The following is a 15,649-nucleotide window of genomic DNA, read 5'->3' on the forward strand; positions in this document are numbered from 1 at the left end:
GAAATTTTGTGGGGACATTTGTGACTATCCTGATGAACGGGGGGAGGGAGGCACTGGTGTTCGTAAGATGGGGCCCAGGGAGGCTACGCAGTCTGCAATGCATTGGATGGTTCCTCCCACACAATAAAAACTTGTTCTGGGTTCCACATGATTTTGAATGTTCATTCTGATATTCGTGTATGTAGAAAACCTGATTGCGATTGTGTGGACCCAGAACGTAGCTCATTTTTCATAAAATTCAAAAGTATTTTTTGTTGACGTTTATTATATCTTGGATTTCCCGGAATGCAACAAATGTACAAATCGATTAGCAATCATACTTTTCTTTTTTAAGGACTTACTAAGAATAGTTGATCAGATCGCCATTTTGAAAAATTACGTTAATGATGGCAATATTGTTCATACAATTTGAGTATCCAATGTAACACACCCACATTAGTCTGCATACAAAAGGATTATACTTATTTATGCCAGTGTGTCTCATTATCCCTCATTTCACAATGCCACATATGAAAAAGTCAATATTTAGCTGGAAATTATGTTAGCTTTTTTTTTGGTTTTAATCCCAGACTGTTATTCTTGCCTTTTCCCTACATTGCTATCCCTGGAAATTACATGGGGATACATAATAAAAATAATAAGTAACGGAGACACCTAAATAGTATTCATTAATTACCAGGCACTGTTTCAACGACCTGGCATATTTTAACTCATTTTCACACTAATTGTAGAGATTGGTATTATCATTAGTTCCATTGTACAGGTGCACACAGCAAAGAGGTTAAGTAAGTCTCAAGGGAAAATAGCTAGTAGGTGTAGATCTGTGATTTGAAAGTCCATGTTCTTAAAACATCGGGCTACACGAACTCTCAGAAAGGTAACATCATCAGGAAGGAGCTTAGAATATGGAAGATTAGTGAAAATGTGGAGGAGGGCAAATATCAGCATTCCAGAAAGTCATGGAGATAACACATCACATCAAATGTATAGTGAGAGACAGGGAATTACCAATAATTATGCAAAGCTAAAGTCGAGAGCTTCTTACCACATAATTGTGGCATTGTGAAATAAGGGATAATGAGACACACTGGTATAAATAAGTATAATCCTTTTTGAATGCAGACTAACGTGGGTGTGACACATTGGATACTCAAATTCTATGAACAGTTTTGCCATCATTAATGTAATTCTTCAAAGTCGCTTGGTCTAGTGTAAAGTGTGCCTAATGCTGTGTTTCTCCTACTCAAGGATTCTCTCCGGTGTCTTCTACTTACTCTTCATGTTGCATCCTTTTGTTTTGATGTATTATCCCCAATTCCGCCCATGTGTTAGATTCTCCTTTAGCCAAGTTAGTTTTTCTTTTGAGCTCTGCCCTCTATAGTCCAAAGGCCTGTCCTTCCCATCCCAGACCTCCAGGAAGCCCACCGAGGCTCAGACCTCTTGACTTCCTTTTTAACTAGGAGGAGGAGAAAAATACCACTAGAATTTCCTCTACATCAAAAAAAGTGAGAAATGTTGGAGTGGGTGTTTCTTAAGAATTTTTTTTCTTGCTCTAATGATGAACACTTTATTTTTTTTCACTTTGCAAATGTTCCCATAACTTAATTTAATAGTGTTTATGACAATATGTAATAAATACCATACAAAAGTATGTCGTTCTGGGTGTGTTAGCTCATTAAAATGAATGCTTGCTAGATTCTGCAGCAAGCTTTGGAAACGTGGTGCTAACTCATGTAAATTGCCATGACAAATGTGCTTTAGGACCAATAAAGTGTGTCCTGATTCATTAACAGTCAGATCCAGTATCTCCCTGTTGGTTCCTAAGAAAAGTCGAGTGGAGATGGATGAAAGAGAAATTGCTGCCGGAATTCTGCCAACCTTCAGGCATTCTGATTAGCATGTGTGGTTTGGCGGCTGTCTTTTGTGGTACTGTACACCTGCGTGCGATAGTGCCCTCGTGTTTTTGATCCTTCAAGCTCGGGAAGGCCTCAGAGCTCAGCACGTTCTTCCTGCCAATGCCTGATACGGAGTCTCTGGATTTGGGCAGACTCCCCAGCCTCCCTCTGGCTCAAAACAAGCTTTACTGGGCTCAGAAGGGGGCTGCCAGATTACCTCAGCACAGGTGAGTGGCAGTGGAGTCAGTCCAAACAGTAAACAAGCATATCTCCTGTCTCAGGAGCCACAGGCATAAATATGCAATAAAGCTGCACTGATGGGAGGCAAGCTCATGTGTTTACGTCCTACGCAGCCTCTGAGATTCCAGGCACAGTCCAGATTGTGGCTGATGGTTTTTTTTTTTTTTTTTCTTTTTCCCCAGGACAAAGGCACCTCTCTTATTACTTAGTAAAAATGCAATTTGGAATTGTAGGAATGACTTTGCAAGGGGTTAGGTACTTTGAAATATACCTTTGTTATTACTTTTGATCCCAAGTTTTGCTGTTTAATTTCACTTTATACAAATTGCTTCAAGAAAGAAGATTGAATGCATTGTTCAGCAAAGCCATATGGCCCTGGAAAGTCACATGTCTCTAAGACCTCAGTTGCCTGGAGAAGGTCTCTCACCTTTTATACTTTTACAATTTACAAAATTGACTTTTCCTGTTGCACCTGATATGGGTGTTGACTAAATCTGTGTAGCACTTTAAAGTTTAACACACAAGCTCATGAACGTTCTTGATTACATCCTTATGAACAAAACCCCTGTGGAGGTGTATTTCCCAGTTTACAAGTGAGAAAAAATGCAGAGACTCAGGATAGCTAAGGAAACTGCCCACTATTCTAGAGTGAGTGGGCAATAGACATGGACACCAACTCATGTCTTCCTGTTTCAAATCTGATGCTTATGTCACTCTATTGAGTGCCTTTCAGTGTGGAGAGTTTCCTCTTTCTTTTGGTACTTCTACCTCATGTATTTTCACCTCTTCTTGGGAGTAGACCTTGATGAGCAGAATCTGCTCACCTTGCCATTGGTTCATATCATTCTGTCTTTGAATAAGACAGTCAGATATATGCCAGGTGACAGTCAGCAAGCAGTCAACTTTGTTGCCTATTTGCTGCAGAATTTACTGTGTATCTGGGAGGGTAAAGGGAGCTATAATATTGAGTTATTCAAGATATTTTATTGTGTGTATGCTATGTTTCAGGTATCTGGTAATTGTCTCTTGGAATATTTGGAGCAAACAAACTTTTATGAATATATACATTCATCCATCATCCACCTCCCCATCCGAATATCCTTCCATCCATTCTACTATTTATCCTACCATCCACCCTACCATCCATCCATCCATCCATCCATCCATCCATCCATCCAACTGTAAATTAGTTTAAATCATCTAAGAGCTAAATCATATGTAATAGGGCCCCCACCAAAGAAATCTCAACAAACAAAAGAAATAAAACCTCTCTGGACTCAATATATTCAAATTAACACTAAGAATTATCTTCTTGAAAGTATATTACCCCCGTTTATGTTTTCTCCATCCAGTAGGAGCCAACGACTTACTCAGTAAACTTATATCCATAGTCTATGTTGAGTTTGCATAGTGACCATAGCTAGAATTGCCTTGGCATATTGGACTGCTTTCCTTGCATTTTTATGTCCTATATTTCATGACAATGAATACAATATACCCTCCAGTATACTTCTGGAAGTTTTCTTTCCTTGTCTTCTGAAGATGCAGAGTCTCAGACAAAAAGCAAATGCTTCGACAGTCATTTTGGAAGCTTTCTTAAATGCAGATTTACTGCTGTTTCTGGTTATGACACAGCTCTCAGCCTATATTAGTATACTTATTCAGTGTAATTGAATGCTTAACAAAAATAAAATATGTCTCACGAAATGCAGGTGTAAAATCAATTGATGCAAGCCAAGTTGAAAGAAAAAAACACTTCACCAAGATTTATTGGCATTGATTTTATTTGATTTATTTTATTAGATTGATACTTCAATTTCACCACTTCAATTCCTTATTAAGAGACTGCATAAAAATAAGTCTTTCCACAAAGGTTCTAGTTAAGCAAGGAATAAATACAACTCTGTGAATACATTGTTATAAAAATGAAATATTTACCAAAAATCAAAGAGACAACTAGGAAAATCTAAAATTACTGGGTTTTTACTAAGTATTGGGCCTGGGGTATGTATGCAGGATTAATTCATTTACCTTCATAACAGTTCTTTAAGTTAAACAGCACTGTTACCCCATCTTATAGTTCAGCAGTTAGGGCATGCACAAATTATGTAATCCATCCAAGGGTACTGAGCTAGTCAGTGGCAGAGCAGGAATTCATAACCAGGTTGTCTGAACCCACTGTTGTTATTCTCGTTAAGGAGTCTTGGACCCATCAAAACCCACTTGTCATCTAACATGAAAAAATAAAAGCTTCCTTTTCCCCTTTCTCTTAGCTTCTTTCCTTAGTGAGGAAAGACACATTCAGGGATTGGATAAAACATGTTAGTTATCAAAGAAAGCTACCTCCTTCCTTGTATGTAGGAAAGTGTTGAAACAGTCATTTATTTCAAGGAGTGAGTGAAATACGAGAAATGGTGGGACCCTCGACATGCCATTTAGAAGGACAAATAGAAAAGAATAAAATGAATTCTTGGCTACAGTAGTAGCCCATCTGTGCTCAAGCTAATGTGACAAGGAGCAGTAGAAGGCAGGCAAAGTACGGCTGAGGATACAGCTGGACAGCAAAGGTTAAAAAAAAAGGAAATAAATCTAACTTCAGAGCATTTGTTTCAATTTGATCCTTCAGACAGTAGCAAAGTAAAAGCTAATAAACAAGCAAACAAACGAACCTGGTTTCCCTTAGCAGGGAGTGGACAGAGCCCGAACTCACCTATGGTTGACTCCCATTCCAGCTCGTGTTCTTCCCTGTGATACTATCCTGATGATCAGCTCTTCCTGAGTGAGGAGGTGGGCCACTGGGGGTAACCACACACCCACAAACAGCAAAGTTCCAAACAGGGTACAGTCCAGTTTCAGTCACAAGGAGATTTTAAGCCATTCACCAAAGCACAGTATACAAACAGTAACCAAAAACAAGTGGAGAAAGTAGGCTGAGGAATCAGATGATAAGTGAGTTAGCAAATATGAACACAGGCGACAGGTAGTAGGTATCTGAACTCAAAAGGAGGTAAACAAAGCAAGGCTAGTTGAGTGTTGATGAAGAGAAGTGGTTATAGAAACAAGAAGGGGGCCCCTGGAGGAAGTCATTCCTGAACGTCCTCTGGCTTGACTCCCCTGAGTGTCCCCCTGCAGCTCATAAAGTAGCAGATCCCAAAGTCTCATAGCATATGTCATGGCCCAAAGGGGTTCCCAGGAATTCTGGTTCCAATAGCCAGTTCTTTCCTACTCACTCATCTGACCACCTTGAAAAAATAGTCAACATGAGGCCAAATGTGTTCACCTTGAGGATGCTACATAACAGAGTACCTACTAACCAAGAACATGTTAACTTCCTCTAAGGAATCAGAGATTTTTGGTCTGAATAACAACAAGCTGAGCGCAATTATTACAGGACAATCTACAGTGAAAGGGAAGATTTATGAAATGATTGTGAGTCACAGAAATGCGCTGGCTGACTCAGTTTCTATTATTCCAAACATCAGGACAGTTAGAGCTCTGAATTCTGTAAGTCTAGTTCATTGCAGGTTTTAACAGAGGATGTGATTAAGACGGAATTTTCTGCATGCTTGCTTGAGCCTATTTATTGGAAAGAAGTTGAAAAAATTTTGTTTATATAATGTAGATGGATGACTAAATTTGAAGAGGTTTATTGATCTGCTTTTTTGAATTAAGAAGTTTAGGCAATCTGATGATTTTGAACAACCCAAATCTTCAAACCCTCAGTTACATTTTTATATTGCTATGGCAGAGATATGGAGTCACCAACATGATGCTATAAAATGAGAATACTATGTATTTCAACTCTGATTTGTTTGAGGAAGTATAGGCCCTCAGGAGTAAACTGGACATGTGGAATGAGCAGATGGAGACTTGAGACTGCACCTAATTCCCATTGCTAAACTACCCTGAAGTGGATGGAATCCCAGCTGTCAAAGAATTGTGGAGCTATTTCGGGAACAATGAAAACCCAATTTCAGAAACAATTCGACAGTGTGATGGACATGCATCAAGTCTTATGATTTTGTGTCTGCCTTTAGACTCCAGCTCTTAGGATGTATCTCATTTAGCATCTACCTCATCTTTGAGGTTGAGGTTCCAGAAAACCGCATTGGGCCAAAAACAAAATTATGGGGTCAGGAAGATGGCATAGCACAGGAATTTGGGAGATGGGTACAAAAGTCCCAGAGAGATCCAATAATTCGTAGTTATGTGAACTGATTCTGGAATGTTGGGTGTATTGGGCTGTGTGAGAATGTATTCTCTTTCATGATATAACTGAATTGGGGCCTTTGAGCCCTCTCCAATAATACAGGCTTAGAATTAACATGGAGATGGTGCCTCACAAAATATGTCATTTTCAACAATTGTGTCCTGATTGAGTCGATCTAAATTGGTCAATTATTATTATTCAGCCCATAGCAGGCACTTTTTAAAGAATAAAATTGATTAGGTTTATTTGGACTTTGTATTACTCTGACTAAGTCCATTTATTTAAGTAGTGGAAGCTTAATACTTTTTATTGTTATTGATCAAAATTCCACGAGGATTTTTGATTAAGAGAGCTACCACTATGAAAAGAACATACATTTCTAGTAAGTTGCTATGATTTTGTTGAGTTGCCAAGACTTCCGATCATCACTACTGAGGAACTTATAATGGTGCCCGCTGTATTTCTGAATTTTCTTATATTGCCACTTGTTCAGAGCCTTGGGCTACCCAGATGCTGCAAAAAAGCTGTGTTCCAGGCTTCACCCCTTCCTTCGGAACTCTGAATCTGTTTTTGTGTGTTTTTTCTTTCTTTCTGTTGTCATTGTTTTCTTTTAATCTCAGGAAGAACTCTAGTTCTTATGCAGTTTAGTTTCAGTTTCCTTAATCATAGAACTGACAGAATTTACTTGGTTTCCTAGTAACCCTAGAAAGTTCAAAACAAAAACCATTCAGAGACCATCATCAAAATCTCAGTTCCCTGTGAAATCGTCCCTGTGTTGCCATGGAAATGTGGCATCCTAGAGTGGAAGAGCAACCTGGGTATCAGAGACTGCTTCATTCTTTGATCAGGAATGTTGCTTTAACTACAATGGCACCCACAAGGTGAGCCGAGTCTTACGTAATCCAAACATCTTTTTCCCTCTCCTTCCCAGTGGTGGAAGCACAGATCGCGTTTGATCTTTGACCCCCAGTGAGGTTTAAATGACATGAGCAGGAAATAGTTATTACTCCAAATGCTGAAGATTGTTGGGGGTAAGGAGTGATCATTTAGAATTAGTGTTAATCACAGTCAGAAATTAGACACAGGATGATGAAATTCTAAGCCCCTGGTATGTTCTGAAATATTACAGCACTGTCTTGCATCAGTTGGTGCCTTTTAAGAGGGTCCAGGATAGATGATTGAGAAATAAAGAAATGGAAATCACTTTGAAAATGAACACAAAATAGGACTGGAGAGAGAGAGAGAGAGAGAGAGAGAGAGAAGCAAGAGATGTATTCTAATGAGTATTGAAAACAAACCAGAAGGTGGAGTCAATATTTACTTTAGGGTTTTGCTGCTCATTGCGTCAAAACTGTCACAGATTTGACTACAGATATAATATTTGGTTTAAACAGATAGATATGTAGAAAATGTCATGTGAAACTCAACAGCACAGAGCTTGGAAATCAATAACTATGCTCTACTTCTCTATGACTGCAGTAAAACTATTTTGAAGCTCAGTGTCTAATTGGAAGAATACAGATATACTTCACAGAGTTGTTCAGCTGTGAGCATGGTCCCAGTATTGGGCACAGCTGGAACAAGGTAGTTGTGAGAGACTCTTGTCTCTCATCGAATTTTCTCTTTGCTGCTGATCCAGAATCATGGCTGTTGACAACGTTTGAGTTTCACCCATTTTCAAGAGATTGCCTGGATTCCTGGCATCAAACAGCTGAAAATATTGGGTCAAGGATCTGATTGATTTGGTCTGGGTTCGATACCTAATCCTGGAAGAATCACTGGGGCCAAAAGGTAGGTATCCTGATAAAGAGAAGGTCCATTTTAACGGTAACCTTGTGGCGAATGATAGTATCTCCAGAAATCTGGCATGAGAAGCAACTCTTGGGTAGGCAATCACTCCTGTTCATCATGCAGTTAAAGATGATTTCCCCTCTTTGACTGTCATTAAGATCAGTGCACATTTGTCGCCTACCTCCAGAAAACCATGTAGAATCACGTGATGTGAGGTTTGTGTATCCTGTAAAGTTCATGCAACAGGCGCACTGGCCATCTTGTGTGTCATTAAAAACCCCCACCGAGAACAGAGCCTGGCACTGTGGAGCCTCAATAAACATATGTTGAGTGAATTAATGGATAAACAGCTGGCTTTATTCAATTTTTTTCTACTCTTTTATTCTTCTGTTTCTCTACTTATTAGTGTTTGTGTGCATGTGTGTATAATTTTGAAATCCACCTCAATTCAAAAGGACAGGGAAGGAAATTGTTGGGATTTCAGGTGACCATAAATAATACCCCTCTTTTTATCCTAAGTTTAGAACCATTGAGAGTAAGATACAGGAGAAAGTCTGGGTGGGATGTGACAGTCAAATAGACTTGTTTATATTTCACCACAGAATTACACAGACTTGTCACGCTAGCCATTGCCACAGATGGACAACCACCGGCTGAGCGGAGCCTTCTCAATTTCTTTTCAGATGTTCACCATTCAGATAATTCACCCAGGAAGCAACGAGAGTCAGAAGAAAGATCAACACTCTTTGTCTAGTACAAGTTCCTTTATATGGAAACCAAGGTTTACGGGGACAGAAATTCTTTCCTAGCAGGTATAAAGAAAGAAATGAAGGAAATAGAAAATTTGCTGGGAAAAATAATAAGAAAAAAACAAGTTCTGACCTGGTTACTCCTTTGAGGTAGCTAGCCTAAATGGTAAACCTCTTATCCCTCATCCCTCACCCCTTCATTTCAGCAACTCTTCTTTTTTATTTTGGCTTTAGGTTTTTGTCTCAGTGTCTTAATATATTTGCTCTCTTCCTGGGACAAATGACATTTAAAAATTGTAACAAAAACTAGCAAAGATAACAAATCTATCATTTCCATTTCAAACATCCATCATCCTGTAATGTGGCTGTAATTACTAGTTTCAAGACCATGGAGATGAGAGGAAATCTATGGTCATCACTGGGAATCCATCGTGTGGATATGAGAATATTAAACCCTTTTGCTCTTTTTCGATATTTACAATGGGAAGAGTAGTTAAGAAATAAGAATTATGTTAACTCAATCAACAGATATTCACTGACTTTCTGCAATATATAAGATGCTTTACCTAAAATAGAGTGAAATTAAGTTTGATTCATACATATATTTTCAAAAATATACTTAAGAGCACAGACGAGACCATCAAAAGATGGCCCAGAATTGACTGCTGGGTGACCAATATAAGGACAGAAGGGGGAACAAAAATGACCTACTTCCTTCTGCAAAAACTTTACCTGTTGCAAAATAAGCATGAACAGGAGCATGAGCCAGAATGTATGAGATACTAAAAAGACCCATAAAGGGTTTCATTATTTTCTAAACTCTAGTTAAAGGTTGTTTTCCTGACAGGTGAAAGAAAATTTATGCAGGAGTCAATCAAGAACATAAACAAATATCTAACAAATAGTATTCTCTCACAGACGTCAAAGTCCATAAAAATATGTCTTTCTTAAGTAGTATAGGGATAAAATAAAGATTTAGTTCAGCAAGAAATGAAGACAGCTGCAAGTTAGATATGAAAGTACGAGGGGATAGATACAAGAGTTGTACTTTGAATTTTGCTTCAGAATCTTTGTTTTTCTGAGAATATAAATGCAAACTCATAAATTAATTAATTGTTCACACTTTTAGTAAAATATTCCCATCTTTAAAAGCTTACATTGAGTGCTAAATTCTCTGAGATTCAGCAGTCCACCTTTGGAAATTAGACAGGGTTTAAAGGAAGACCTAAGGGTTCCTACCAGAAAATTCAGGAAATAATATCCAGTGAGCTCTAGAGGGCGCCCTATAAACCAGATCTGTTTATAGAGTTAACAGACATCACAGAGGGAACCACTATGCTTTGAAGGTGGTTTACACAGATTAAAAAGTGTTTTGTTTTTTTTTGTTTGTTTTTTTATGTAGAAAGACTCATGCCTAATTTGCTTTTACAAATGACACGTGGATCTTCACCGGTCTTCAGGTATAGTTTGGTAAATTCCAAATCTTAATTTGGATTATTTGGCATCTCTGCAGTGATGTGCAAACAGTGTGCTGTCCAGGTGTGCCCATTAACCTTTGTACCCAGCACAAAACACAATGCCCCAGACAGAAGTAGGTGACCGAGAAATATGCATTGACTTGAACCAATCATCTTTTTTAGTTCAAATGGTATTTAGAAAATGTTATCAGCACAGGATGAAGCTGACAATAATAAAAACATATTTGACATTTTTGTAGCTTAAAATAAGTAATACATACTCTCATGCACATTATCTAATTGAAGTCTTAAGATTTTAGTAATTCAGGTTTTATTATCATTTACATAGTTGAGATGGCTAAATCTAAGGGACTTGATGTAATAAAGTGGAGATTCAAATTTAGCTCTTTTGATTTCAATCTCAGTGACCTTTTCATTGACTCATTGCTGCTTCTGATTATCCTGATAATGAAGTGATAAATTGGTAACCTTTATATAAGGCATCCTTTAGTGGACAGAATCATAGAACCTTAGCAGGAGAGAAAGCATCAGACATGATCGCAGCTAATTACTCATAACCTTGGAAAGCTGGTTGACTTATGAAGGGAACCGGGTAGTGGGGCCTCCATGTGTTAGCTGCTGGAGAGACTGAGAGGCCCTGGCCAAATTGTTCAATTAAACGGGTGCCAGGAGCAGAGATCAAAGCCTGAAAGGAGAACCATTTTCCTAGTTGGCAAACCAAGAGAGGTAAACAGACCGCTAAGATGGTATCCAAGTCACAGGATGAACCAGGCCAGAGTTGAGTATCAAGTTTGAATGAGGAAGTGTCAAGGAGGTCCACAAAAGGAAGTGCTCAAGATGGGATCTGGTGGGCAGGGACTGGACCCCAGGTGACTGGGCCTAACTGCAATTGAGTTTATTCCACTTGTGCTGTTTCCATCTTAATGATGCAGTTCTCAGGACAGTAGGAGGAAGAGGAGTTAGAAATTGTTAATCTAACAAAAGATCCATTTTCTTCCTACTCAGGAGCTGATACCTGGCAGTAAACTTAGGGAATCATGACCCAGAGAAAAGTATGCATTAAGAAAGGGTATATCTTTCTGTCGTGCGGGGCGGCCTGTGGAGTCTCTAGTCCAGCTCCCCACATAAGAACGCAGGATATGGTGAGGCCAAAAAGGAACACCCACGGAGCCGTGGATAGGGGAGTCATACCACTATAGTCTTGCTGGCGTCTGGGTTGGAGACACAGGAAGCAGGAGCCACACGATCTGCAACCTGCCGTCTGCTTTTCTACCAGCCAACCAACCCCACTTGCTAACTGCAATCCACGCTTGCAGGCTCAGCCACCATCTTCTTGCCAGCCCCCATTTTCTGCTAGCGTAGCCATGCAGTTATATTATTGGCCAATGGCTCACTGGTTACAGCTGACGGCCAACTAGCCACAGCTGATGGCCATCCAATCAGAGTCCTCCCGGCTCTTTCCCCACACTTTCTATTTGGAAATAAGCATAGGGTGGTGGAGTTGTGTCTAGACAAAGCCCTGAGATGATACAAGATATTAAGGGCTGAAATGGATAAAAGTTGACAGAGAAGAGAGGACCAATCCCTGATGGTAAGTTATGCGAACCTTGAAATTTTGTTATGGGTTTGTCTTTCATAGCATTGAAAGGGTTAAGAGCCCAGACTGTCTGGGTTTGAATTTTGTCTCTATCATTCCCTAGCTCTGCGCTTGGAAAAAAAAAAAGTGAAATTATCCCAATTGAGATACTATAGTACCTCAATTATAATGGGTGGTTATAAAAAAAAAAATCGGGCAGCCCAGGAGCTCAGGCGGTTGGAGCGCGGAGCTCCTAATGTCGGAAACCGCCAGTCCCATTATCACATGGGTCAGTGAGCTGCGCCCTCTACAGCCAAGACTCTGAACAACGGCTCTCCCAGGAGCTGTGCTGCCCTGAACAGCCTGAGGTCAGTGTGAGCTGCTGTGTGATGCGGTGGGCTACTGTGAGCAGCCAGTGGCTGTGCTGGCCCGCAGCCATCGTGAGTGGCCCGGAGCTGCCATGAGCTGCTGTGAGTGGCTGGCAAACAAATAAATAAATAGATAAATAGATAGATAGATAGATAGATAGATAGATAAATAAATAAATAAAGTTTGAGCTTAAACTAGGACTATTTAAACTTTAAAAATAAAATCTTAGTTTACATTTTGAAATAATTGTATAATATGTGATTCATTCATACCAGCAACCCCCCGCCCCCCCAATAAATTTTACTCATTTTTATTGGCAAGGGACTTTGGTGAATGAGGCGATCTGGGAAAGCATAGTAAATTGCACCAGCAGAAAACCAGATTGAATGTCACACTCTTAGGATACGAATGCCTCTCTCTTCAGGGCCTAGAAGAATAATGTGGGCTTTTCAGCATGAATTTCAGAGTTTACAATCTGTTAGTCAATCTCCTATTCATATCCCTTGTTTACCTCACTGACTTTCTCCCCAATAGAAAGGCGGGCACCTGTTCTAATTTATCCATTAATTCAACAAATAGTTATTGAGGGCAGCCGGATGGCTCAGTTGGTTAGCGCGCAAGCTCTGAGCATCAAGGTTGCTGGTTCGATTCCCACATGCACTAATGAGCTGCGCCCTCCGCAACTAGATTGAAAACAACTTGAGCTAGGCTGCCACTGAGCTCCCAGTGGGTGGCCAGGTAGCTCAGTTGATTAGAGCATGTGCTCTCAACAACAAGGTTGCTGGTTGGGCTCCCACACGGGATGGTGGGCTGCGCCCCTCACAACTAGATTGAAAATGGTGACCGGACCTGGAGCTGAGCTGCATTGTTCACAACTAAGATTGAAGAACAACTTGACTTGGAGCTGATGGGTCCTGGGAAAAACACACTGTTCCCCAGTAAAGTCCTGGAAATATATACTGTCCCCTTTCTCCAATAAAATCTTAAAACAAACAAACAAAAAACCCCACAAAACCAAATAGTTATTGAACATCTCTCCTCTGCCCCAGACTGCTCCAAGCACTGAGATAGAGTAGACAGAATTCCCTGCCCTCAGCGATCTTCCAGTTGAATGCGATTCATGTGAATAGTTACTAATATTCATATTTCTGGCTGTTGTGGAATCCCAGGAGGTTGGAGAAGGGGTTTCATTTTCCCTTATCTGAGTGCTCAGGACCCTAAGTCTTTCCACACACTTGTTTCCTATGGATATTTTTGGGGAACCCGAGCTTCATCCTGGTCCCTGCTACCATCCAGCTTCCAGAAGGGACACTGGAAGGAGAGTCCAGACTCTACCTTCTCCCAGCTTGGACTACTTACACCTGCATTGAATCCTGCTCTTGAATTCAGGTCCCTGTCCTGAAAGCCCCAATAACAGAGCACGGATGGCACTTCCTCAGCCCCCATCAGACCTGTGTGCACCCTGGTCCTGCTGTGCTCTCTCCATGTAACTGTCAGCTGTGCCTCTCACGGGAGGGCAGCAGCATCTTCTGCCCTTTCGTAGTCACCTCCTTCTCCCAAGGTGTTCCTTCCTGATCTCCCTGCTATGAGCCACACCTGGCCCACTAGCAGATATTTGTCAGACGAATCCAGGCAGTGTGCAAGCTGGTCTAAGGGGGTACGTGTTTTAATAAATTAATGTTTACTTTCATGTTTTAGAATAGATGTAACTTGAATGAATAGATGAAGTTTTGTTTGTTTGTTTTTGTTTTTTTTGAAAGCTTAAAGACCACCAGCTTTAACAGTGGCACACAACTGATCAAAGTTTGGGAAGCACTGACCCAGTGGCTAAAACTACAAGTGTATAGTTTAACTGGCCCTCCGTTTCCTTATTAAAAAAAAACAACACAAAACAAAACTACCTATTTGTGGGGACAGAGTCCCAGGGAGCAGTTTTCAGGCTCTCGGCCTCACGTGGAAAGATGCTGGCTTGGGTAGTAGATGGCCATCAGCTATGACTAGTTGGCCATCAGCTGTAATCAATTAGCCATTAGTCACTAATATAACTGCTGTGACTATGCTAGCAACAGGGGATTGCGGTTAGCAAGGGGGGTTGGTTGGCAGAGAAGTGGACGGCAGGTTGCAGATCGTGCGGCTCCTGCTTCCTGTGTCTCCAACCCAGATGCCAGCAAGACTATAGTGGTATGACTCCCCCATCTATGGTTCCGTGGGTGTTCCTTTCTGGCCTCACCATGTCCTGCGTTCTCTTGTGGGGAGCGGGAGCAGAGACCCCGCAGGCTTCCCTGCACGGCACTGGGACATGGGGGTAGAGCACGGCACAGCACCAAGGAGAAACTGAGGCCTGGGCAGCTGTCTGTCGCTTAGCTAATAGCACGGCTCCCGGAAGTGGAATGAGAAGACTGGAGCCTCTTCTGATCCCCCCAAGATTACTTTGCCCTGCCAATTCATTTTAATCGATACACTTCATTCCTTAAGAAAAAATGACCTGGCTTTCCTGAATCTTAGGCAGATGAGCGTTCACTCCATATTCAATGCTGAGAAGCAGAAATTCTGCAGAACAATAAAGAGAACACACATAAATACGATAAAGTTTTGTTTCATCAGAAAACCTGAAGTTGGTTAGTCATTACATTGCAATCTAACCTGATCTAAACAAGGCAATGCGTGTATACCATATGAGCTTTTCTCTTCTAAAAATATCTCATTGCTATCCACAGGAACGGTTAAATATAGGTATTTTGTTTTTATGGCCTTTATTTCTGAAACATAAAAGGCTTTATGCTTCTAATCCCTAGACAATTTTTCATGGTATTTCTGTTTATCCTGCATTCTACTTTCAAGCCATGTTTGGGGGGGAAATGCAATGATTTCAGGAAAGTCTAAAGTGTTTTTCAATTACCTTGAGTGAATTCTGGCACTCAAGGTGTCATTTAGCTTGCTTGATCATAGGCAATCGTTCTGCGTTACAGGAGTTACTCTGGTTGGGTTTTTTACTCTCTTGGTTGCTTTTGATTCTCTGTGGTCATTCCCATTTCCTTCTGTTTCTCTATTGTTTATTGCAGTAAGTTTCAATGTGGTTTATGGAGACTGATTGTGTAGCAATAAGAGTTGTTTGGTTGAAGTTTTCCCAACATCAGAGTTTCATTATGCAGAAAAGGAACAACCTTGCAGTCACTTCCAATGACCTTAGGTGGATTTGGACAAAGAGCTCGGAGGAGATGAAACAGTGGGGTGAATTTCATACATATTCTTCCATAGGCAGGGTGACCGCATGGGTATGCAGCCAGTGCAGCCACAGAGGTCTCCACACTTAGGAAAGCGCTGTCCTTGGTTCATGCCTT

The 15,649-nt window shown here is 40.6% G+C and overlaps 1 long non-coding RNA gene across 14 annotated transcripts in view; it reads left to right on the plus strand.

Moving 5' to 3' along the window:
• The window catches only part of LOC109452126 (uncharacterized), a 401,284-nt gene that overhangs the window by 377,668 nt on the left and 7,967 nt on the right, over window positions 1-15,649 (plus strand). For 13 of the 14 annotated variants that reach the window (XR_012492644.1, XR_012492645.1, XR_012492636.1 and 10 more), the window contains one exon: window positions 1,794-2,122. The exons of the other annotated variant lie outside the window; for it this stretch is intronic. This is a non-coding gene — a long non-coding RNA (uncharacterized LOC109452126). The remainder of the gene's footprint in view (window positions 1-1,793; window positions 2,123-15,649) is intronic. 14 annotated transcript variants of the gene reach the window in all.

Source organism: Rhinolophus sinicus, linkage group LG02 (genome assembly GCF_036562045.2).
Source record: "Rhinolophus sinicus isolate RSC01 linkage group LG02, ASM3656204v1, whole genome shotgun sequence".
NCBI lineage: Eukaryota > Metazoa > Chordata > Mammalia > Chiroptera > Rhinolophidae > Rhinolophus > Rhinolophus sinicus.